We start from the raw sequence: 26,394 nt of genomic DNA on the forward strand, positions 1-26,394 counted from the left end.
ACACATGCGGAACACAACACCCCCACCCCTCCACCCACAGCAACATACACACACACATATCCAATAACATCACAGATACACCCCGTCACCCTCTGGAAGAACGCAAGGACAAAACAAAATGAGTTTAACTAGTGTAATATTGGAACAATCAGATAGATCAAGCGAACAGCAAATAATCAGTACACACAAATATTTACAGCAAGTACACAAGTCGGTACACTGTCCCATGAAATGTCCGTGGACCAGTGGTCCCAAAAAGCATGGGCGAAGCCTACACATGACACCTGCCTCAAAACGGAGATAACACTGCAGGGGCATCAGGTTGAAAAAAAAACAGGCACCTTAGGGGGACGGAGGGGGGGCACCTCAGCTGGATGATGGTATGACGCCACTGCTCCTCAAGTCTCTCAAGTGGGTGGTTTGACCACTGCTTGGCCCTGGGGGTGCAAAGCCACAGTCTCTCAAGTGGGTGGTTTGCCCACTGCTTGCTCCTGGGGAGTGCAAAGCCACTGTCTCTCAAGTGGATGCCTTTCTCCAATCTTTAAGCAAGCAAACGCAGTTGTTATTTCACATTACATCAACGAGGCTGGTCTCGGCTCCCGTTTGGCCGTGTACGGCGTGTTCTCACTATTCCTGTCACGTCCGTAAGTTGGATTCTAAGCGACATCTTCCACAAATTTGCTTGCTTAAAGATTATTGGATAGGATGGGTTTCTCCATTCTTCTTCCAGAATTAAGAACTATGATTGCCCTTCTCCAGTCCTGATGAGGCCATAAATAAGTTGGCCGAAACGCGTTGACCTCTTTGTATTGCAAGTACATTGGGCTTGTTAATTAACGGATTATATTGGAAAAATTTGAGATGCACGATATCACGCTTGTGTGAAAGAAATACACAAGGAAGTGATAGTTAAGTGCAAGAGAAGCCCAGTGCCTTAGCAAATTACAGTGGATCACATGTGGAGTGACATAATAGTGACCACATTTCTAATACATAGGGCACCACCTCAAGATTGGTTTTCTTCTCTTCTTCTGTATATATTGTTAAAATTGTATATGTAATTTATGTATTGTGAGTAATATTCTGTGTATACGTATTGTTGTAATATGTTTTAAGTCCTGTGTACACGTATCTCTGCAAACTGTTTTATAGTCCTGTAGTGTATCACCATAGATCCTTTTTGCAATATTAAATTCTTTTTGAAAATAAATATGGAAAAGAAATTAACTGAGAAGCAACAGAATTAATGGCTGTTCTTATAACTTAGTATTAAATTTGTCCCTACCTGTCATTTTTTGCCTTTTTATGTTGTATTTACCCTGGGCAGGAGAGGGTTATAGGGTTTCCCCTAATTTTGTGTGCAGACTGACATTGTGGCAGCGGCGGTGCAGGTTGCGGTCGGAGCGGCGGTGGTGACTGTGGTGCATGTGGCTTCTATCCCTGATAATATGGTGGTCACCAGCCCCTCACCAGGAGACATCGTGCCCAGAGGTGACGTGCCCTTTGGCTCGTGGCCCTTCCCCATCTTCACAGTCGCTGCAGGGACCTTGGCACTGTCCACTGGGTGTTTGGGTTAGGCCTTGCTGGGAGGGTGGTGTGACTGTCCCCTGCTGGAAGCAGGCACTTTTTTTACCTTTGCAGGTGGTGGAATAGGGTGGTCCTTCTTTTCTGTCAGTGGCACACTGGCAGCTCTGATGGGTGCCCCCTTAGACCGTAGTGGACTAGCAGGGACCACAGCAGATGCACATTTGGTGGCTGAGGTGCTGGGCTGGGATCTAGACATCCTGGCACTAGGGGAAGGACGGGGGGAGGTATAGGGAAGAGGTTAATGTTAGCTAGGAAATGTTTTTTAGACACACTGGGAAGGGAAGATGGAGGGGGTGTGGGAGTGAAGGAAGAGGTAGTGGTTGTAGGAGGTGTACGTCTGATGAGTTTGGGTGAAGGTGCATGGGTTGGAGGCTGTTGTGAGGTGGATGGCTGTTGAGTGGGTGTGTGCCTGCGTTTGTGTACTTTGGGAGGAGAGCTTACAGACACACTGGGAGAGGACGCAGGGGACGTGTGAATGGTAGTGGGGGTGGTGATTGTACGTGAACGGTGTGTAGTGATGGGCGTGCTGGTGATGGAGGCAGTGGCTGATGATGTAGTGCATGCATGTGTGAGTGGAGATGAGACTGGGAGGGAGGTGGAGGACGTAGAGGAGGGGGACACAGTGGAGGAAGTGGATGTTGGTATGTGTGCATGGGTATGGTTTTTGTGTGAGTGCCCGTGGGATGCGTGGTGCTTATGTTTTCCTGAGCCACTTTTGTGTGTTGATGTGTGTGCATGCTGGTCTGATGGTGTGCTTAGAATAGGCTGAGGTAGAGGGGATTGGGTCTGGGTACTGGAAGTTGGAGGGGGAGGCTGGACACAGGGACAATGGCTGCCATCAGTGCTGAGGCCAGAGCCTGAAATGCTCTCTGTTGGGCCGCCACGCCAGAATGAATGCCCTTTAGGCATGCATTTGTTTGCTGCAAATGCCTCTCGACACCCTGGATGGAATTTAGAATGGTTGACTGCCCAACAGTGAGGGATCTCAGGAGGTCAATAGCCTAGTCACGGAGGGCAGCAGGGCTGATTGGGGCAGGGTCTGAGGTGCCTGGGGTGAAGGAGATGCCCACCCTCCTGGGTGAGCGAGCACGGGAAACATGCTGAGGGGCTGATGAGAGGGCGGTGCTTGTAGGGGGGGTGGCGGCTGTACCTGTTGTTGGGGTGGGCACAGAGGTGTCCGCCACCGCCAGGGAGCTTCCATCGGAGGAGGAGTTGCTGTTGCTGGTATCCCGTCCTGTCCCTGTCGTGGAGCTCCCTTCACCCTCCGTCCCACTGGTGCCTTCACCCTCCGTGGATTCACCCTCCAGGGCCATGTGGGATGCAGCTCCCTCCGTCGCTAGTGCCTCTGCTCCTCCGCCAGATGATGCTAATGCACACAATGACAGGGTGACAAAACAAGAAGGGGGGGGAGACAGAAAACACACATGGTCAATGCCAGCAACACCACTACCGTTGGCGGACACAACACACAGGGAGCAGCCCTATGCACTAAGTCATGCACTGGCAGTTAGTAGGAAATTCACCAGGCCATGGGGTACAATGCCTAATCCCATTTGCTGCACACCTGGAACCCACAGGAGCCTGCCCAGTTGTAGATGCCCAATAAAAATATTGGGGTTTGAGTGCCTCTGAGCCTGCCCAACAAGGGACCTACCCTGCCAAGTTCGCCCTGGCCTAGGGGAACCCACAGCCCACATCCCCCACCCAGACATTTCATAAAGCGCACAGAGTCAGCTTAATGACACTGTACTCACCACCTTGTGGCTGCTGTGATGGCCTCAAGTGCCCATCCAACTCCGGTATGCCACCGCCAGGATCCGGAACATCAGGGGGGTCATGGTGCGACGGGCACCCCTTCCTCATTATGAGGCGAGCCCCAGCTGGGCCTTCTCCGTCTTCTTGCTCCAGGGGCGCAGGTCCTCCCTTCTCTTGCGGCAGTGGGAGCTCCGTCTATGATAGACCCCAGGGTCTGCATTTCCTTGGCGATGGCACGCCAAATACCCTTCTTCTGTTGGGCGCTGACCTAGAGGAAAGGTACAGGAGGAAAGGACATTACTTACCCGTCCGGACCGTCAGACTCATTGCTCACCAGTTCCCACCCATGTCCTGACGCACATACACTGACCATCCTCACATGCAGCCCTCAGCCCCCCCATATGTATCTTCCATCCACACCACTCCAAACAGGCATTGCCCACCCATCATGCTCACAGTGTACTCACCTGTTTGTCTGGAGGACCGTAGGGTAGCGTGTACTGGGGAAGGACCCCATCCACCAGTTTGTCCAACTCCTCCGCTGTGAAGTCAGGGGCCCTTTCCTCAGACACTCGAGCCATTGTCGCTTCCAGACTCAGGTCACAGCAGCACTTGCAGTCTAGGTCCTCTCCTGTTGAAGGTCAGGTATCAAGTGAGTGAACAGATAGAAAATGGCGGTCACATCCACGGCGGTGCGTACCGTCATCGCCGGCGTACATCTTCATTGGCTCCTGGAAACCATAGGGCCCAACGATAACCAATGCTGAATTGCGCGGCGGTCTTTGACTGCCTACTGCGACGCTGCACAACACCAGTGCAGTTACCTCATTTCCCCTGGTCCCTCCTCAGAAGTCAGGCCATTTCAGGGGGGCACATGGCATGGCACCTAACTGTGTCACAGCACAATATGGCAGATATACGGACAAACTACGCTACATACGGATTTACTCACATTACTGCAAACACACTTGTGCAACCTATGTGGTACATGACCCTTTGCTCACCATTCTCCTCCATAGGCCACATCCGCTGGGGCAGATGATGAGATGGCATCAGCCTCCGGTGCACATACCCCTGGTGGACCCGTCGACAATGGAAGACAGACACATCATTATCACCTACAGACTTGATTGTGCCACAATCCAAGACTTGTGCGCCCAATTGGAGCCAGACCTGATGTCAGCTATCCGCCATTCCACAGGAATCCCCCCTCTAGTGCAGGTCCTGTCAGTTCTCCATTTCCTGGCAAGTGGCTCCTTTCAAACAACAGTGGCCATGGCATCAGGGATGTCTCAGCCAATGTTTTCTAACGTTTTGAGCAGAGTGTTGTCTGCCCTGCTGAAACACATGCGCAGCTACATCATGCTTCCCCAGGTGGAGGATTTACCCACAGTGAAAGCTGACTTTTATACCCTGGGACATATCCCCAGCATCATTGGTGCCATTGATGGTACAAATGTGGCATTTGTCCCCCCCCGCAGAAATGAACAAGTGTACAAAAATAGAAAAAGCTACCATTCAATGAATGTGCATATGGTGTGTTTGGGGGACCAGTACATCTCCCATGTGAATGCCAAGTATCCTGGCTCTGTGCATGACGCCTACATTTTGAGGAATAGCAGTATCCCTTATGTGATGGGCCAACTCCAGAGGGTGTGGCTAATAGGTGAGCCTAAGGTCCCCACACAGTATGAGTAGGTGTCTGGGTATGGGGTAGTCCCTAAGGGATAGTGTGTGTCTAACAGTTATCCCACGACATTTGCAGGTGACTCTGGTTACCCCAACCTCTCATGGCTACTGACCCCAGTGAGGAATGCCAGGACAAGTGCAGAGGACTGCTACAATGAGGCACATGGGCGAACTAGGCGTATTTTTGAGAGGACGTTCGGCCTCCTGAAGGCCAGATTCATGTGCCTCCATCTAAAAGGTGGCTCCCTCTACTACTCACCGAAGAAGGTGTGCCAGATAATTGTGGCATGCTGCATGTTGCACAACCTGACACTGCGACGCTAGGTGCCTTTTCTGCAGGAGGATGGGCCTGATGATGGTCTTGTGGCAGCGGTGGAGCCTGTGGACAGTGAGGAAGAGGAGGCAGAGGAAGAAGATATTGACAACCGAACGAACATCATCATGCAGTACTTCCAGTGACACACAGGTAAGAGACTGTAACTGCTCCTCACATTTATGAATACTGTAGGACATTGTATAAGTCTGCCTGTTAACCTCTGTCTATGGACACTGACAGTTCACTTTGTCTTTCAATTTTTCAGATCTGGGTACCTCATTCTGCCTTCTGCTATATGTACTGCTGCCCAACAACTGTTATACATTGGTATGAGCAAATGAACATTTGCATTGATAGTTGTTGGTGATGTTGTAATAATACATTTGTGAAAGATCAGACTGACTCCAGATTGGTTTGTGATTCAAGGGATTTTATTTAGGGGCTAATGTGTATAGGGGTGTGTGGAAGGGGCTGGGGTGATGGTGGAGGAAGGTCCATAGCAGAGTCCAGTCTCTTGGTATCACAGGTGCATTGTCCAATGGGGCATAGGAAGGGGAGTAATGGCATTTCAAGGTGGACAGGGTAACATAGTGGGACAGAAGGGTGACAATGAGGAGGGTCCTATTTCCTGGCGGGGGTCTTGGCAATGTTCTCTGTCTTCTTCCTGGATCGCAGGGACCATTTGCGGGGTGGTTCTCCTTCTGCAGGGCGTGGGGTGCTGGTGGGCTGTTGTTCCTGTGGCAGGACCTCCTGTCCACTAGCGCCGGCGGAGGTGGAGGGATGTTCCTTGATTTGGCTAGTGTCAGGTGCCCTTTGTTGTGCCACTGCCTCCCTCATGGTCTTGAATATGTCAGCCAGCACCCCTGCTATGGTGACGAGGATGGTGTAGATGTTGGTGAGGTCCTGCCTGATCCCCATGTATTGTCCCTCCTGCAGCTGCTGGGTCTCCTGAAACTTGGCCAGTACCGTGCCCATGGTCTCCTGGGAATGGTGGTATGCTTGCATGATGTTTGATAGTGCCTCGTGGAGGGCCGGTTCCCTGGGCCTGTCCTCCCCATGTCATACAGCAGTCCTCTCAGCTTCCCTGTTGTCCTGTGCCTCCATCCCCTGAACCGTGTGTCCACTGCCACTGACCCCAGGTCCCTGATCATCCTGGGTTAGTGGGTTTGCCTGGGGTCCCTGTAGTGGTGGACACACTGTTGATTGACATGTCCTGGAGACAGTGGCATGGGCCCGCTGGGTAGGTGCTGTGGTGGTGTTTCCTGAGGGGGAGGTTCTGCGGTGGCTTGGGACTGTGGCAGGGGAACCGACTGTCCAGAGGTCCCTGATGGGCCAGGCTGGTCATCTTGATCCAGGCGTGCAGAGATGCTGTTGTCACTGTGGGCCTCTTCTGTTGCGGGACTGGAAATGGCTGGTACCTCCTGTCCGGTGACGTTGGGTAGGGATCCTGTTGTGGTGTAAATGCATTGTTATTTTATCTGTGCTTGCCATCTTGTGCAATAGGTGTGTTTCCCTCTATTACTGTGCTTGCACTATTGCCTTGGCCCTTGTGTGAGTGGTGATTGGGTGCCCTGGGTGAGTCTCTCTATTAGACATGCATTGGTGATGGGTGTCCATACATGTCTGTGATGAGTGTCCATGCATTGTTGTTGCATGCAGGACTTGGTTGTGGGAGTGGTGGGTCGTGATGGTGGGGTGTGTGGGAGATGGTGGAGTCATGGGAGTGAGGGTGAGGGTGGGAGTATGTGATGGCATGCAGGTAGGGTGGGGGAGATATAATATTAAAGATTTGACTTACCAGAGTCCAGTCCTCCTGCGAGGCCCTCAGGATGCATTATTGCCAAGACTTGCTCCTCCCAGGTTGTTAGTTGTGGAGGAGGAGGTGGGGGTCCACCGCAGTCCTCTGTGCGGCTACCTGGTGTCTGGATACCACGGAACGCACCTTCCCCCGTAGGTCGTTCCACCTCTTCCTGATGTCATCCCTTGTTCTTGGATGCTGTCCCACTGCGTTGACCCTGTCGACAATTCTCCGCCATAGCTGCATCTTCCTTGCAATGGATGTCTGCTGCACCTGTGATCCGAATAGCTGTGGCTCTACCCGGTTGATTTCCTCCACCATGACCCTGAGCTCCTCCTCAGAAAACCTGGGGTGTCTTTGAGGTGCCATGATGTGGTGTGAGTAATGTGTGAGGTGATGGTTGATGTGATGTGTGGGGTGATGTGTTGGGGTGTGTGGTGTGATGTGCGTGGATGGTGTATGAGTGATAGTGTTGTGTGCCTCTGGATGCTGGTGTGGTCTTTGTTTTTCTGTTTCTTTGCTTCTTCCAAATTTTTCAGTGTGAGGGCCTGTGGGTAATGTGGGTGTGTGTTTTATAGTGGTGAGAGTGTATGGGTGTGGTGTGTGTATGTGTGTCAGGTGTGTGTAATTTGAATTGTCCAATGTGGTTGTGTTTTGTAAGTGTGTGCGTATTTTAAGCGCAGTGGTGTGTACCGCTAATGGATTACCGCGGTTGAATGACCGCCGCGTTGATTCGTGGGTGGTAATACTGTGGGTGTATTTCTGTTGGCGTAACGGTGTGAGTTTTGGTATCGCCAGTTTATCACTGCCCTTTGGTGTGGCGGACGTGTGTGGGTGTATGTATAGTGGCGGAATTCTCAGTGTGAGTCATAATACCCGTTGCGGATTTCCGCCGCGGACACGGTATGTTGGCGGCCATCGGAAGGGCAGTCAGCGGGATTTACCGCCAGGGTTGTAATGAGGGCCTCTGTGTAATTATTAAATGCTCAGGTATGTGTATGTCTTGGTATCTTCTGGGGGAAGTGGGGTATAGCTGGTGGGATTTTAGTTTGTGAAATTGAACATTTTAAAGTTGGGATAGGTTATAGTTGGCCTGTTATGTGTTCAGGGACTTTAGGTAGTATAGAATATCTTTCAGGATTTTGTGTGTGGGTTCCTCGGAGCATGTGCTTGCCTCTCTTATATCATACAATATTTCTCTCACTTCTATTTCTGTCACATTTGGGGGTGGTTGTCTTATTTTACCTGAATTACAACATTATCTTTTGTAGTTGCCCTCCCTTAGCATGCACTGCAATAACTTTTACTACATTTCCAGTTTATATTTCCTGATGATGCACTTTCTTGGCTGTAGGTGTAGTCCATGTGATTTAATAACTGATTTCCTTTCGGGGACTTGGTCAATTCCACGGCTTTTGTTATTGTACCTGTAAGTAGTGTGAATATATATTATAATTTAACTTTTGCATGTTTGTTGTTAACATGTTAAACCATTCAATTACTTTTATTTTGCTTACTACCTTGTATGTTTTGTTGAGATGCTTTGCATGGTTTTGCAGCTTTTCTGTTAGGGTTGTTTTAACATGGAGCATGTTGTAGTTTTGATAGGCTGAGATTGTTAGTTTTATTTTTGCTCCCTATTTGGGTGAGTTTATAGTGTTATAATTTGTTATTTATGTAAACTTTGTTATATCTCTTTGCTAATTGGTTATAGTTTTTTTTTTAGCAGTTTGTTGGTTTGGAAGTTGTAGATTTTTTATTTTAGGAAGTCTGTGTAAAAAGATAAAAGTTACAGATTGTGTTAATATTTGATAATTTACATTTTTAAGTTTAATAACAGTTATGTTTTAGTTTATATATAAGTATTACTTACATGGTTATGTATTTGTTGAAATGTGTATATTTCTTCTTTAATCATTTGTTTAGAGAATCCGGCAGAGTTTCCTGATTTTGCAGCATTTGTCATTTTTGAAGTATTTATTTGTTGTTTAAAATAGTGTTCCTTTCATATTGCTGGTTTAATTATTTCTTTGATTTTATTGGTTAAAGTTGGTTACAGTTTTCATTTATTGGTTTGTTTAGTATAGTTTGCATATTTTTTTTATCAGTTGAGTCCTTCTCTGGTAAAGTGTATTTTATGTTTTATTTTTGATGTATGATATAAACTGTAAGTTAGGTTTTATTTTTGATGTATGATGTACAGTTTGTTTTCAGATATAAAAGAATTTAAACATATAATAACATTTTTATTTATATATATTTAGGTTTGTGTTTAAATGTCTGTAGTTAATGTTAATTTCTTGGTGGTTTTATTGTAAGTGTTTTAAGTGGACATTTTTTGGGGGGGATATTTATGTAATCAACATTTAATTTCTGATATTTTGTGCTTTCGATATTTTATGGATTGCTATTATTTCAGTGATCCCTCTGAATAGCGACTATGAAATCCTGATAATGCCAAAACCCTTCATTCCCTAACTCACTCCCCAACCTGCTGCCTCATGCTGCAGTATGAAAACTGGTCACCACCCAAATGCTTGAAGTGTCTTTGATTCCACCTAAGAAAGTCATCAAATCTTAAATGTTGAATGTGTCCCCAGCAAACAAGAGAAGTCCTTTCTCTGTGATAAGGGTGCTGCAGTGACTTTGCATCAGTGAACAATGTTTCCTTCTTCCATGCACTGTCCATGGCAACAGGCTCTGGGTAGTGCAGCCTCAGTTTGAGTACAACATTATGACTTCTCGTCCTCCAGCCACTGTGCTGCCTGGCCTTCCTTTTCGCCATTGGAACATCCCTTGACCGGTCGCCAGGGGCCTGATCTGCGGACCAATCAGCTCAGAGATTCTCTCTGTTTTTTCCTGGGCTACACTGGCCTCCATCCCTCATACCACTGCTACTCACCTCCGGTGGCATGAAGGACCATGACCATCCCTCCGAAACAATCTCGAACATCATATACTGTATGTCCCTCTTATGTAGTTCTGACTTTACTTTATGGGAGGATAGCTATCTCGCCCGTAACTCGTGCATGTAATCCAGGAACACCTTCACTGTCTGGTTTTCGTATTGCAGAGGGGCCGTTTTTCCATATCTTCAGCCATGTAAGTTTTGAGTAGTCACTTGGAGGTGTTGGACCTTTTTCACAGCATTTTCAGTGAATCCAAATGCTCTCTTAGACTTTGTTCTGCAGCAGACACTGTAGGGGAGATCTTCTTGCAATTGGCACATTTCAGGGTAACATCATGAGCAATCATTTCAATTTTGTCTTCCAAAGTTGATTTTCCTTCCCTCCTTAACGGAGGGTTTGTGCCCCTCCATGTCAGGAGGATAAGGGGCTGTCAGTTCATTGGGATTGTTCATGTTTTTGCAGAAGGCACATCTATCAAGCTTTGCAGTGGGTGGGTTCTGCACACCCTTGCCCTGCACCATTGTCATCAGGAGAATCAAGGGAGTGTCCGCTTCTCTGCAGCTTGGGCCTGTGTGACGATCACCCGAAATCACAGCCCTGTGAAAATATCACTCCGCTAGGCAACAGGCCAATTAACTGGTGTTCTCATAGCCCCTTGAACTTGCACTGTGGAATAACAGGTTCACTCTCAGGGGCGCAGGCATAAGGACCACCCCACCAATTCCAGTAATGTCCTGGTGAGCACACCCCATGCTAAAGACAGAATCCTGGAACAAACCACAACAAAGCTTTTGCTGTGTCCACTGCAGGGAGTGTACCTCAAAGTGCCTCGTTCTTTTCACCTGCTTGACACCACAGACTCCAGAGACACAGGTGCTTCACTTCAGGGCCTTCCCCACACCTTTTCCTCTTCTACCTCACACTGTTTGTCCTGAAGAGCGAGACCTGGTCAAAATCTCTCCTACCTCAACGGCACTCATATGATTACAACTCTATGGCTGCTACGTCTCATGCATGACCTGCACGCTTGCCCTACTGTCCTCATCTTGGCAGAAGATTCCCCAGTCATGGGCTGCACAAGCTAAATTCCACACCGCGGGGAGTTCTATTTGCTGCCGCTGTGCAGACCGCTGGGTCCCCTGGTGTCAACCAAGTTCCAGGGAGACCAAGCATGTCTCGATGTCAGGATATTTGCTAGAGAGTGCTAGTTTTAACAGGAACCCACCACTGTAGCCCCATGTTGGGTTAGTGTTCACACCACACGCGCTGAACATTTTTATTTTGTCAGCCAGGTTTAGCATCCCACCAAAACCAAATTCATTCTCTGAATAATGCAAAGATGATACTGAGGAATTACCAGCATCTTTTCCCAAGTATTTCCTAAATTCAATCCTGCGTGCACAAAATTCAACAGCTATTAATCTTCCATAGTGTTCTATGGAAATCATAAAGTCATGCTTGAGTTGTGTATATTGTGTCTTGTGACACTGTAAGGGTGGCAGTGTAAGGGTAGAGAAATACAAACAAATTTATCCACTTGTTGCATCCAGCAGCATCCACAAACAAGCATTTGCAATGCAACGGGTCTCGCGTTTGCTCGTGTTAGAGCTGATAGCGCTGTAAACTCCTAACCCGACTTTTAACTGGTAATGAAACCTATCGGCAAAAGTGCATTTATGTACTAACCGGAAAAAGTGCAATTAACTGTGTAACAGAGTCAATCTTATGTAAAGCGCTCGACTTCTGCCAAGCGAGATCGCGCTGGGAAAGTAGAGAAAAAGTAGTCCACGATCCAGACGGAAAACAGCGAGCCTCGCATGTTTTCTGTACTTGGTCGATTGGCTCGAGGAGGGCTATCCACCAGAAAAGGCATGACGTATGCGTGCCTTCCACTAATGAAATCAAGCAGATTCTAACAGTCAAGCCCACGAACCAATGACAGACACTGACGTGACGTGGACGGGGCTCCGAGCCCTTATTAATAACTAAAGCGTCTCGCTTAGCGAAACGCATGCAGAAGCGCATGCGACGCAGGCTCGGCCCTAAAAATGAATGCCTCATGCAAAATACGTTCAGATTCCTTTGGAATACTCTCCAGCCACAGCATAACTGATCAAACACTTGTCCTCCCCCAGAGCCCCCCGGTATTAATGAAAGGACTATTTTTGGCTTGCTGTCCGTGTCAATTCCAGTGACAATACTATTCTGGCTTCATGTCAGTATCTGGGGCCCTCTGTTTTAATGGCAACTCTGCCCGGGCTTGGTGTCAGCGTTTTAATGACACTATGGCTTGGCGTCGTTGTCTGGGGTCCTCTGTAGTAATAACACTATTCATCTGGCTTGCTGTCAGTGCCTTTGGCCCTCTGTTTCATTGACAATATTGTTCTTGGCTTGCTGTCAGTGCCAGGGGCCCTCTGCTTTAATGGCAGTACGGCTCTGTCTTGCTGACAGCGTATGGGAACTTTTGTTTTAAAGACAATATTGCTCTGGCTTACTGGCAGTGCCTGGAGTCCCCTTTTTAATGACAGTGTATTTTAGGAACCATAGGTACAAAATTGCACTTGTGTGGTCATGTGTCGGTGCAAATTGGGGTGATGCGCAGTTTGTTTATTCTGTATCCTTGTCGTAGGTCAGTGTCAGTTCTCCTAGCGAAGGACAGCTGCGTGGTACTCCATCCGCCTGAAGACGGGGTGTGCGGTTGGTCCCTGATTGCAGCTCCCATAATGCCTCACTTTGACTCTGCCTCTCCTGACCTAAACTGTCCAGTGTGTGTCGCAGGCTTCTCAGATTGTGTTATTCCTTTTATCTGCAGTTCACCCAATAAATCGAAGAGAAAAAGAACACGTTAAGGTGGAGTTGGAATTAATTCCATTTTAGGTTGCATTGTCTTTTTTGACTTACAGTTTCAGGGTAATTCTTTTTACTATTGTAAACATTCGGCAAGCCAACAATTACCTGGTAGAACATGTTTAGCTGAAACATACAAATATCGTAGGTTATGAAATACCTTTGTTATTATAAACCTTATTTAAAACATAGACTTCCTCAATTGTGAAGCAAATGTTGAAGTGATTGCACTATTTGTTGATCACGTTTGATTTATTTTTAACTTCTTTCCTGTTCGGTGTAAGATTCCAAATGGCCATTAATAGTATCCTAATTCTATCACTTGCAGATGTAATAGGTTTTTGTCATGCAGATCAGATTAACATGACTTCATTCTGGAGGACTCCCAAACACACCAAGCCCATTTCCTGGAAACCAGTTGCATTTGCAACAAAGATGTCTCTCAACAAAAACTAAACATGGGCGTTTTGACAAAGGTCCAACATTCGCTTAAAAGCCTTGCGTGCTCCTCAAGTCATCTTTCGGCTGCTAAATGGATTTGGAACAGTTCTATAAATATTATTTATTTATAAACAACCACACTCTCTGACTCATTCTCATTTTCTCAAACCATATTCCTTTAATCTTATCGCTAAACACAGAGGGGCAGATTTATAAAAAGTGGTGCTGCACCTAGAGCAGTGCCACATTTCTTGCGCCCCTTAGTGCCCCCCCTAACGCCACCATGTGTGCGTCGTATTCAAAATACGGCGCACCACGGCGGTAGTCAGGAGTACTGGGGTCATTATTTTTGATGCTAGTCCGACGCTTTGCAGGACAAGCGTAAAAAATGTTGATGCTAATCCTGCAAAGCACCCAGAGGCCCATTGAAAACAAAGGGAGCTTCCTTTTAATTCCTTCTCTTAGCAGGCGTTAAAAATCCCAATAAAAATGACACAAGGAACTCTCTTAGGTTTCTTTGCAGCAGTTTTTCACCCCCCGTGCCAGAACGCCCCCCCCCTTTCCATACATTACGCCTGACCCAGGCATAATGTGGCGCAAGGCGTTACAAAGTGTCACCACTTATGTAAATATGGCGTGGCATTTTTGGCCTTTCAATGCAACATTAGCATTAAAAAAATGATGCTAATGTGGTGTTGGAATGGCGTGAGGCCCTCTTAAAACTGGGCCAGAAGACTTTAAGCAGACACATAACTATTGTGATTTTTCTGGAGCCGAAATCTGGAAAGGCCGAATATGAGAGACTATTGCAACGGGAAAGCCCATAGGTCTGCAAGCCCTCCATCAAATTAAACAGGCATTGGTAAAGCCAATATGTCTCTCCTTGGCAAGCTGGTGCAATGTTTTTTAAAATCTTTTATTGCAAGCATGTGCCACAAAATAAAAAAGGAAAAAAGAAAACATACCACCTCCTAAATGTGGCTGTCATGTGCTTGCCACAAAACATTTACGCTAACAAAATCTTTCATGTAATGTTTTAAAAAGCAAGCCTTTCGGTTGCAGTATGCTTTGAATAAATCATCACTTAAAGGGTTCTGATCTCAGGCAGGCACAACGCTACAATGTCAATAAAATGCTTTTTAAAACGAGTTTTAAAAAGCAATGAAAAATAAATCACCATCTAACAGGACACTCTAACTGCAGGAACATAAAGAACTACTATTTGAAGTTAATATGAAAATAAAATTCAAAATGCTCACTTCAAACTAGTTCTGGCCTTGAATAGAAATAAACACGTTTTACCTGGCTATGAACAATGTGCATAAGCTTTATGCAGTCACTCAAAGTAAAGGTAGCCAGTGGGGAAAAGTTGGGTGATTGATTACCCATATTATGGTGGGAAGCAGCAAGATGTGAATTACCGTTTAGCTGACTAATGTATGAAAGCCACTGACCAGATTATGTATATTATATCTGATTTTTGTTTTGGAAAATAGGCTGGTGACACAGCTAAAGTTGTCTCAAAGGCTAAATCTAAAAACAATGAGTCCAACTTACTAAGGACATTTTCTGACTTAAGACTTACACATATCTGTAAACAGGAGTAATTTACTATTCTTGAGTAAGTTACACCATACTCATAAACATAAAAAAAATGTACAAAGCAGGTAAATAAGAGTGAATATCTTATATATTTAGTAGAAACTTATGCACTCTGATTTTCTCTTAAGGGTCACTTGTGGGCTTTCCTAGGGGTGTGTTGCAGTAGTGGTATGGGACAGCTGTAAACTCACTCAGACATTGCTTTCTGGGTATGTATCACGATTTTTGAATGCATTTTCTGCACTTAATTTATAAAAAGGAAGATGAAAGGTCAGACCTAACTGTTGCAAAAAGTGTGGAAGCAGCAATCACTCTATTATCATGGGAAAATAGGACTAGATGAAGAAAAAGCATGTTAGGAAAAATAAGTGATGGAAGTAAAGATCTCTAGGTTAGTTCAAAAACATGTAAAATGTCCTAACACTAAACTGGAATATTTTACAGAAACCATAAGGTACATCAAACCTAACGTTATGTCTGTTTGGAAAAGGAAACTTAGGGCCGTCATAATATGATAGATGCGGTTACATTGCCGACACTGCCTGCAAATCTCAACTACGGAGGCGGGATAGGCCAATGCGTCTGTTAAAGGGCTGATCGCCATTGTCACTGCCGGACCAATTACGACATGCATTCCCTCCGATGTGGTGGTCCAAATCACCACATCTGAGCTGGCGGAAAGGGAGGGAAGTAAGGCAGAAACACACCTTTACTCACCTTCACACATCCTATGTCGCCATGGAGCAGATCGTTGTAGGAAAGTACCATCTTGCCTGGCATCTTACCCCCATTTTTCACTGTATATATGTTGTTTTAGTTGTATGTGTCACTGGGACCCTGTCAGCCAGGGCCCCAGTGCTCATAAGTGTGCCTGAATGTGTTACCTGTGTAGTGACTAACTGTCTCACTGAGGCTCTGCTAATCAGAACCTCAGTGGTTATGCTCTCTCATTACTTTCAAATTGTCACTAACGGGCTAGTGACCAATTTTACCAATTTACATTGGCTTACTGGTACACCCTTATAATTCCCTAGTATATGGTACTGAGGTACCCAGGGTATTGGGGTTCCAGGAGACCCATATGGGCTGCAGCATTTCTTTTGCCACCCATAGGGAGCTCTGACAATTCTTACACAGGCTTGCCACTGCAGCCTGAGTGAAATAACGTCCACGTTATTTCACAGCCATTTTACACTGCACTTAAGTAACTTATAAGTCACCTATATGTCTAACCTTTACCTGGTAAAGGTTGCGTGCTAAGTTACTTAGTGTGAGGGCACCCTGGCACTAGCCAAGGTGCCCCCACATTGTTCAGGGACAATTCCCCGGACTTTGTGAGTGCGGGGATACCATTACACGCGTGCACTACATATAGGTCACTACTTATATGTAGCTTCACAATGGTAACTCCGAATATGGCCATGTAATATGTCTATGATCATGGAATTGCCCCCTCTATACCATCCTGGTATAGTTGGCACAATCCCATTATCCCAGTGGTCTGTAGCACAGACCCTGGTACTGCCAAACTGCCTTTCCCGGGGTTTCACTGCAGCTGCTGCTGCTGCCAACCCCTCAGACAGGCATCTGCCCTCCTGGGGTCCAGCCAGGCCTGGCCCAAGATGGCAGAACAAAGGACTTCCTCTGAGAGAGGGTGTTACACCCTCTCCCTTTGGAAAATGGTGTGAAGGCAGGGGAGGAGTAGCCTCCCCCAGCCTCTGGAAATGCTTTCATGGGCACATTTGGTGCCCATTTCTGCATAAGCCAGTCTACACCGGTTCAGGGACCCCTTAGCCCTGCTCTGGCGCGAAACTGGACAAAGGAAAGGGGAGTGACCACTCCCCTGACCTGTACCTCCCCTGGGAGGTGCCCAGAGCTCCTCCAGTGTGCTCCAGACCTCTGCCATCTTGGAAACAGAGGTGCTGCTGGCACACTGGACTGCTCTGAGTGGCCAGTGCCACCAGGTGACGTCAGAGACTCCTTGTGATAGGCTCCTTCAGGTGTTGCTAGCCTATCCTCTCTCCTAGGTAGCCAAACCCTCTTTTCTGGCTATTTAGGGTCTCTGTCTCTTGGGATTCTTTAGATAACGAATGCAAGAGCTCATCCGAGTTCCTCTGCATCTCTCTCTTCACCTTCTGCCAAGGAATCGACTGCTGACCGCGCTGGAAGCCTGCAAAACTGCAACATAGTAGCAAGGACGACTACTGCAACTCTGTAACGCTGATCCTGCCCCCTTCTCGACTGTTTTCCTGGTGGTGCATGCTGTGGGGGTAGTCTGCCTCCTCTCTGCACTAGAAGCTCCGAAGAAATCTCCCGTGGGTCGACGGAATCGTCCCCCGGCAACCGCAGGCACCAAAGAACTGCATCACCGGTACCTTGGGTCTCCTCTCAGCACGACGAGCGAGGTCCCTTGAATCCAGCAACTCTGTCCAAGTGACTCCCACAGTCCAGTGACTCTTCAGTCCAAGTTTGGTGGAGGTAAGTCCTTGCCTCCCCACGCCAGATTGCATTGTTGGAAACCGCGACTTTTGCAGCTACTCCGGCCTCCGTGCACTTCTGGCGGAAATCCTTTGTGCACAGTCCAGCCTGGGTCCACGGCACTCTAACCTGCATTGCACGACCTCCTAAGTTGTTCTCCGGCGACGTGGGACTCCTTTGTGTGACTTCGGGTGAGCACCGTTTCACGCATCCTCGTAGTGCCTGTTTCTGGCACTTCTCCGGGTGCTACCTGCTGCTGAGAGGGCTCCTTGTCTTGCTTGACGTTCCCTCTGTCCCCTGACGCAATTTGCGACATCCTGGTCCCTCCTGGGCCACAGCAGCTTCCAAAAACCCTTACCGCACGATTTGCAGCTAGCAAGGCTTGTTGGCGGTCTTTCAGCGGGAAAACACTTCTGTACGACTCTCCACGGCGTGAGGGATCCGTCCTCCAAAGGGGAAGTCTCTAGCCCTTGTCGTTCTTGCAGAAACCTATGCTTCTACTGTCCAGTAGCAGCATCTTTGCACCCCCAGCTGGCATTTCCTGGGCATCTGCCCATCTCCGACTTGCTTGTGACTTTTGGACTTGGTCCCCTTGTTCCACAGGTACCCTCGACTGGAAATCCATTGTTGTTGCATTGTTGGTTTGTGTCTTTCCTGCAGAATTCCCCTATCACGACTTCTATGTCCTTTGGGGAACTTTAGTGCACTTTGTACTCACTTTTCAGGGTCTTGGGGTGGGCTATTTTTCTAACCCTTACTATTTTCTAATAGTCCCAGCGACCCTTTACAAGGTCACATAGGTTTGGGGTCCATTCGTGGTTCGCATTCCACTTTTGGAGTATATGGTTTGTGTTGCCCCTATCCCTATGTGTCTCCAGTGCATCCTATTGTAACTAGACATTGTTTGCACTGTTTTCTAATACTATTACTGCATATTTTGGTATTGTGTACATATATCTTGTGTATATTTGCTATCCTCATACTGAGGGTACTCACTGAGATACGTTTGGCATATTGTCATAAAAATAAAGTACCTTTATTTTTAGTATATCTGTGTATTGTGTTTTCTTATGATATTGTGCATATGACACTAAGTGGTACTGTAGGAGCTTCACTCGTCTCCTAGTTCAGCCTAAGCTGCTCTGCTAAGCTACCATTATCTATCAGCCTATGCTGCTAGACACCCTATACACTAATAAGGGATAACTGGGCCTGGTGCAAGGTGCAAGTACCCCTAGGTACTCACTACAAGCCAGTCCAGCCTCCTACATTGGTTGTGCAGCGGTGGGATAAGTGCTTTGAGACTACTTACCACTCTTGTCATTGTACTTTTCATAAGAGAAAAATATACAAAACAAGTTCAGTGTGTGTACACATAACTAAAAAGTTTTGCATTTCCTCTTTTCACTCTTTTCTAAAGTGCTGAAAAGTACTTCTAAATTTTCAAAAAGTTCTAAAAAGTTTTACAAGTTTTTTCCCTGTCTTTCTAAAAGCTCTGACAAACTTTTTGCTCTTTTTCTATCACTTTAACTCTCTCTAAAAATGTCTGGCACAGGCCAAAATGTTGATCTGTCCAAACTTGCATATGATCACCTTAGCTGGAAAGGAGCAAGGAGTCTCTGCATAGAGAGAGGTTTGAGTGTAGGGAAGAATCCTTCCTTGGAATTGTTACTTAACATGCTTAGAGAACAAGATAAGGCTAAAAGTGCCCCATCTGTTGAAAAAGTAGCTAATGGTTCCCAATCTGATCCAGGGACTCCCCCAGGAAAAGATTCAGGAAAGAAACTTCTGAGCCTGCCCATTACTAGACAGTCTAGCATAGTTGGTACTGAGGTGGAGTCACATCATACAGATGGTGTGCTCTCACATTACACTGTCAGCCAAGCTGTTAGGGTGCCCACTGTAAGGGACAGGTCTCCTTCTGTTCATTCTCATCATACTTCTGTGTCTAGGAATGTCCCTCCCACCCACCCTGATGACAGATTGTTAGAAAGGGAGCTCAATAGATTGAGAGTGGAACAAACCAGACTGAAGCTCACGAAGCAACAGCTGGATTTGGATAGACAGTCCTTAGAAGTAGAGAAGGAGAGACAGAAACTGGGTTTAGAAACCCATGGTGGCAGCAGCAGTATTCCCAATAGTCATCCTGCAAAAGAGCATAATTCTAGGAATATCCACAAGATAGTTCCCCCTTATAAGGAGGGGGATGACATTAACAAGTGGTTTGCTGCACTTGAGAGGGCCTGTGTTGTACAGGATGCCCCTCAAAGGCAGTGGGCTGCTATCCTATGGCTATCATTTAGTGGAAAGGGTAGGGATAGGCTCCTTACTGTGAAAGAAAGTGATGGCAATAATTTTACAGTTCTTAAGAATGCACTCCTGGATGGTTATGGCTTAACCACTGAACAATACAGGATAAAGTTCAGAGAGACCAAAAAGGAGTCTTCACAAGACTGGGTTGATTTCATTGACCATTCAGTGAAGGCCTTGGAGGGGTGGTTACATGGCAGTAAAGTTACTGATTATGACAGCCTGTATAACTTGATCCTGAGAGAGCATATTCTTAATAATTGTGTGTCTGATTTGTTGCACCAGTACTTGGTGGACTCTGATCTGACCTCTCCCCAAGAATTGGGAAAGAAGGCAGACAAATGGGTCAGAACAAGGGTGAACAGAAAAGTTCATACAGGGGGTGACAAAGATGGCAAGAAGAAGGATGGTAAGTCTTCTGACAAGGGTGGGGACAAATCTAAAAATGAGTCTTCATCAGGCCCACAAAAACACTCTGGTGGGGGTGGTGGGCCCAAATCCTCTTCTAATCAAAACAAGGAAAAGAAACCATGGTGCTATTTATGTAAAATAAAAGGCCATTGGACAACAGATCCCAGTTGTCCAAAGAAAAGCACCAAGCCTCCTACCACTACACCCCCTACTGCTACACCTAGTGTCCCTACTAATAGCAGTGGTGGTGGGAGCAAACCTACTAATAGCCAATCCAAGGGAGTAGCTGGGCTCACTTTTGGTAACTTAGTTGGGGTTGGTCTGATTAGGGAGACCACAGAGGCTGTGTTAGTCTCTGAGGGGGCTATTGATTTAGCCACCTTGGTTGCTTGTCCCCTTAACATGGATAAGTACAAGCAACTACCCCTAATAAATGGTGTTGAGGTTCAAGCCTACAGGGACACTGGAGCCAGTGTAACTATGGTGATAGAGAAACTGGTCCACCCTGAACAACACCTACTTGGTCACCAGTACCAAGTAACCGATGCTCACAACAACACACTTAGCCACCCCATGGCTGTTGTAAATCTCAACTGGGGGGGGTTACTGGTCCAAAGAAAGTTGTGGTAGCTTCAGATTTACCTGTAGACTGTCTATTAGGGAATGATTTGGAGACATCAGCTTGGTCAGATGTGGAGTTGGAGGCCCATGCAGCAATGCTGGGCATCCCAGGGCATATATTTGCTTTAACAAGGGCTCAGGCCAAAAAGCAAAAAGGACAGGGAAGCTTGGATCCTGGAACAATGGACCAAGTGCTCCCTAAAGCTAGGGCTAGTAGAAGTTAAGCACTTCCTACTATCCCTCCCTCTACAGTGGATTCTACTTCTGAGGAAGAAGAATGTCCACCCTGTGCAGAACCTACACCAGAGGAGCTGGAAGCAGACACTGCTGAGCTTTTGGGTGAAGGGGGTCCTGCCAGGGAGGAGCTGAGTGTGGCACAGAAAACCTGTCCCACACTAGAGGGTCTAAGACAGCAAGCTGTCAAACAAGCTAATGGGGATGTCAGTGACTCTCACAGAGTTTACTGGGAGGACAACCTCTTGTACACTGAAGCAAGGGATCCTAAACCTGGAACTGCCAGGAGGTTAGTGATTCCTCAGGAGTACAGAAAGTTCCTCCTAACTCTAGCCCATGACATTCCCCTAGCTGGACATCTGGGACAAATGAAAACTTGGGACAGGCTTGTTCCCTTGTTTCATTGGCCTAGAATGTCTGAGGACACAAAATAATTTTGTAAGTCCTGTGAAACCTGTCAAGCCAGTGGCAAGACAGGTGGCACTCCAAAGGCACCCCTTATTCCACTGCCTGTGGTTGGGGTTCCCTTTGAAAGGGTAGGGGTTGACATAGTTGGCCCCCTTGACCCTCCTACTGCTTCAGGCAATAGGTTTATCTTGGTGGTAGTGGACCATACCACAAGATATCCTGAAGCAATTCCTTTAAGGACCACTACAGCACCTGCAGTGGCAAAGGCCCTCCTGGGAATATTTTCCAGGGTGGGCTTCCCAAAGGAAGTAGTATCAGACAGGGGAAGCAATTTCATGTCTGCTTACTTAAAGGCCATGTGGAAGGAGTGTGGTGTAACTTACAAGTTCACTACACCCTATCATCCACAAACAAATGGACTGGTGGAGAGATTTAACAAAACTCTCAAAGGCATGATTATGGGACTCCCTGAGAAACTCCGCAGGAGATGGGATATCCTTTTACCATGCCTCCTTTTTGCCTACAGGGAGGTACCCCAGAAAGGAGTGGGCTTCAGCCTCTTTGAACTCCTCTTTGGACACCCTGTTAGGGGTCCACTAACACTTGTCAAAGAGGGTTGGGAACAACCTTTAAAAGCTCCAAAGCAAGATATAGTGGATTATGTACTTGGCCTCAGATCAAGGATGGCTGAGTATATGAAAAAGGCCAGTAAAAACCTTCAGGCCAGCCAAGAGCTCCAGAAGCAATGGCATGATCAGAAGGCTGTTTTGGTTCAGTACCAACCAGGGCAGAAAGTGTGGGTCTTGGAGCCTGTGGCCCCAAGAGCACTCCAAGATAAATGGAGTGGACCCCACATAATTGTTGAAAAGAAGGGTGAAGTCACCTACTTAGTTGACTTAGGCACTGCCAGGAGTCCCCTTAGGGTGCTCCATGTCAATCGCCTGAAACCCTACTATGACAGGGCTGATCTCACCCTGCTCATGGCAACTGATGAGGGACAGGAAGAAGACAGTGATCCTCTTCCTGATCTCTTCTCTTCCACAGAACAAGATGCTCTTGTGGAAGGTGTAGTTTTGGCTGATTGTCTTACTGCTGAGCAGAAAGACCATTGCATAAATCTCCTGGGTCAGTTTTCTGAACTCTTCTCTACTGTGCCAGGTACCACTTCTTGGTGTGAGCACACTATAGATACTGGAGACAGCTTGCCTGTCAAAAGTAAGATCTATAGGCAGCCTGACCATGTCAGAGACTGCATAAAGCAAGAGGTGCAGAAAATGTTAGAACTGGGAGTGGTTGAGCACTCTGAAAGTCCATGGGCCTCTCCTGTGGTACTTGTACCAAAACCTCATTCCAAAGATGGAAAGAAGGAAATGCGGTTTTGTGTAGATTATAGAGGTCTCAACCAGGTAACCAAAACTGATGCTCACCCTATACCCAGGGCAGATGAGCTCATAGATACACTGGCATCTGCCAAGTATCTAAGCACTTTTGATTTGACTGCAGGGTATTGGCAGATCAAATTATCAGAAGATGCTAAACCTAAAACAGCATTTTCAACCATTGGAGGACATTACCAATTCACAGTAATGCCTTTTGGATTGCAAAATGCACCTGCCACTTTTCAGAGGTTGGTGAACACAGTCCTGTAAGGGCTGGAAGCTTTTAGTGCAGCATATTTGGACGATATAGCTGTCTTTAGCTCCAGTTGGGATGATCACCTGGTCCACCTATGGAAAGTTTTAGAGGCCCTGCAAAAGGCAGGCCTCACTATCAAGGCTTCAAAGTGCCAGATAGGGCAGGGGAAGGTGGTTTATCTGGGACACCTTGTTGGTGGGGAACAGATTGCACCACTTCAGGGGAAAATCCAAACTATTGTAGATTGGGTTCCCCCTACTACTCAGACTCAGGTGAGAGCCTTCCTATGCCTCACTGGGTATTACAGGAGGTTCATTAAGAACTATGGCTCCATTGCAGCCCCTCTTAATGACCTCACATCCAAAAAGATGCCTAAAAAGGTATTGTGGACAGCTTGCTGTCAGAAAGCTTTTGAGGAGCTGAAGCAGACCATGTGCTCTGCACCTGTCCTGTAAAGCCCTTGTTACTCTAAAAAATTCTATGTCCAAACTGATGCATCTGAATTAGGAGTAGGGGCAGTCCTATCACAACTTAATTCTGAGGGCCAGGATCAACCTGTTGCTTTTATTAGTAGGAGGTTGACCCCTAGAGAAAAGCGTTGGTCTGCCATTGAGAGGGAGGCCTTTGCTGTGGTCTGGGCACTGAAGAAGTTGAGGCCATACTTGTTTGGCACTCACTTCATTGTTAAGACAGACCACAAACCTATACTTTGGCTAAAACAAATGAAAGGTGAAAATCCTAAATTATTGAGGTGGTCCATATCCCTACAGGGAATGGACTATACAGAGGAATATAGACCTGGGAGTAGCCACTCCAATGCAGATGGACTCTCCAGATATTTCCACTTAGACAATGAAGACTCATCAGGTCATGGCTAGTCTTATTGTCCTTCGTTTGGAGGGGGCGTTGTGTAGGAAAGTACCATCTTGCCTGGCATGTTACCCCCATTTTTCACTGTATATATGTTGTTTTAGTTGTATGTGTCACTGGGACCCTGCTAGTCAGGGCCCCAGTGCTCATAAGTGTGCCTGAATGTGTTACCTGTGTTATGACTAACTGTCTCACTGAGGCTCTGCTAACCAGAACCTCAGTGGTTATGCTCTCTCATTACTTTCAAATTGTCACTAACAGGCTAGTGACCAATTTTACCAATTTACATTGGCTTACTGGAACACCCTTATAATTCCCTAGTATATGGTACTGAGGTACCCAGGGTATTGGGGTTCCAGGAGACCCCTATGGGCTGCAGCATTTCTTTTGCCACCCATAGGGAGCTCTGACAATTCTTACACAGGCCTGCCACTGCAGCCTGAGTGAAATAACGTCCACGTTATTTCACAGCCATTTTACACTGCACTTAAGTAACTTATAAGTCACCTATATGTCTAACCTTTACCTGGTAAAGGTTGGGTGCTAAGTTACTTAGTGTGAGGGCACCCTGGCACTAGCCAAGGTGCACCCACATTGTTCAGGGCCAATTCCCCGGACTTTGTGAGTGCGGGGACACCATTACACGCGTGCACTACATATAGGTCACTACCTATATGTAGCTTCACAATGGTAACTCCGAATATGGCCATGTAATATGTCTATGAACATGGAATTGCCCCCTCTATACCATCCTGGCATAGTTGGCACAATCCCATGATCCCAGTGGTCTGTAGCACAGACCCTGGTACTGCCAAACTGCCTTTCCCGGGGTTTCACTGCAGCTGCTGCCAACCCCTCAGACAGGCATCTGCCCTCCTGGGGTCCAGCCAGGCCTGGCCCAGGATGGCAGAACAAAGGACTTCCTCTGAGAGAGGGTGTTACACCCTCTCCCTTTGGAAAATGGTGTGAAGGCAGGGGAGGAGTAGCCTTCCCCAGCCTCTGGAAATGCTTTCATGGGCACATTTGGTGCCCATTTCTGCATAAGCCAGTCTACACCGGTTCAGGGACCCCTTAGCCCTGCTCTGGCACGAAACTGGACAAAGGAAAGGGGAGTGACCACTCCCCTGACCTGTACCTCCCCTGGGAGGTGCCCAGAGCTCCCCCAGTGTGCTCCAGACCTCTGCCATCTTGGAAACATAGGTGCTGCTGGCACACTGGACTGCTCTGAGTGGCCAGTGCCACCAGGTGACGTCAGAGACTCCTTGTGATAGGCTCCTTCAGGTGTTGCTAGCCTATCCTCTCTCCTAGGTAGCCAAACCCTCTTTTCTGGCTATTTAGGGTCTCTGTCTCTTGGGATTCCTTAGATAACGAATGCAAGAGCTCATCCGAGTTCCTCTGCATCTCTCTCTTCACCTTCTGCCAAGGAATCGACTGCTGACCGCGCTGGAAGCCTGCAAAACTGCAACATAGTAGCAAAGACGACTACTGCAACTCTGTAACGCTGATCCTGCCGCCTTCTCGACTGTTTTCCTGGTGGTGCATGCTTTGGGGGTAGTCTGCCTCCTCTCTGCACTAGAAGCTCCGAAGAAATCTCCTGTGGGTCGACGGAATCGTCCCCCTGCTACCGCAGGCACCAAAGAACTGCATCACCGGTACCTTGGGTCTCCTCTCAGCACGACGAGCGATGTCCCTTGAATCCAGCAACTCTGTCCAAGTGACTCCCACAGTCCAGTGACTCTTCAGTCCAAGTTTGGTGGAGGTAAGTCCTTGCCTCCCCACGCCAGACTGCATTGTTGGAAACCGCGACTTTTGCAGCTACTCCGGCCTCCGTGCACTTCTGGTGGAAATCCTTTGTGCACAGTCCAGCCTGGGACCACGGCACTCTAACCTGCATTGCACGACCTCCTAAGTTGTTCTCCGGCGACGTGGGACTCCTTTGTGCGACTTCGGGTGAGCACCGTTTCACGCATCCTTGTAGTGCCTATTTCTGGCACTTCTCTGGGTGCTACCTGCTGCTGAGAGGGATCCTTGTCTTGCTCGACGTCCCCTCTGTCTCCTGACGCAATTTGCGACATTCTGGTCCCTCCTGGGCCACAGCAGCGTCCAAAAACCCTTACTGCATGATTTGCAACTAGCAAGGCTTGTTGGCGGTCTTTCAGCGGGAAAACACTTCTGCACGACTCTCCACTGCGTGAGGGACCCGTCCTTCAAAGGGGAAGTCTCTAGCCCTTGTCGTTCTTGCAGAAACCTACGCTTCTACTGTCCAGTAGCAGCATCTTTGCACCCACAGCTGGCATTTCCTGGGCATCTGCCCATCTCCGACTTGCTTGTGACTTTTGGACTTGGTCCCCTTGTTCCACAGGTACCATCGACTGGAAATCCATTGTTGTTGCATTGTTGGTTTGTGTCTTTCCTGCAGAATTCCCCTATCACGACTTCTATGTCCTTTGGGGAACTTTAGTGCACTTTGCACTCACTTTTCA

Source organism: Pleurodeles waltl, chromosome 8, assembly GCF_031143425.1.
Source record: "Pleurodeles waltl isolate 20211129_DDA chromosome 8, aPleWal1.hap1.20221129, whole genome shotgun sequence".
NCBI classification, from domain to species: Eukaryota; Metazoa; Chordata; class Amphibia; order Caudata; family Salamandridae; genus Pleurodeles; species Pleurodeles waltl.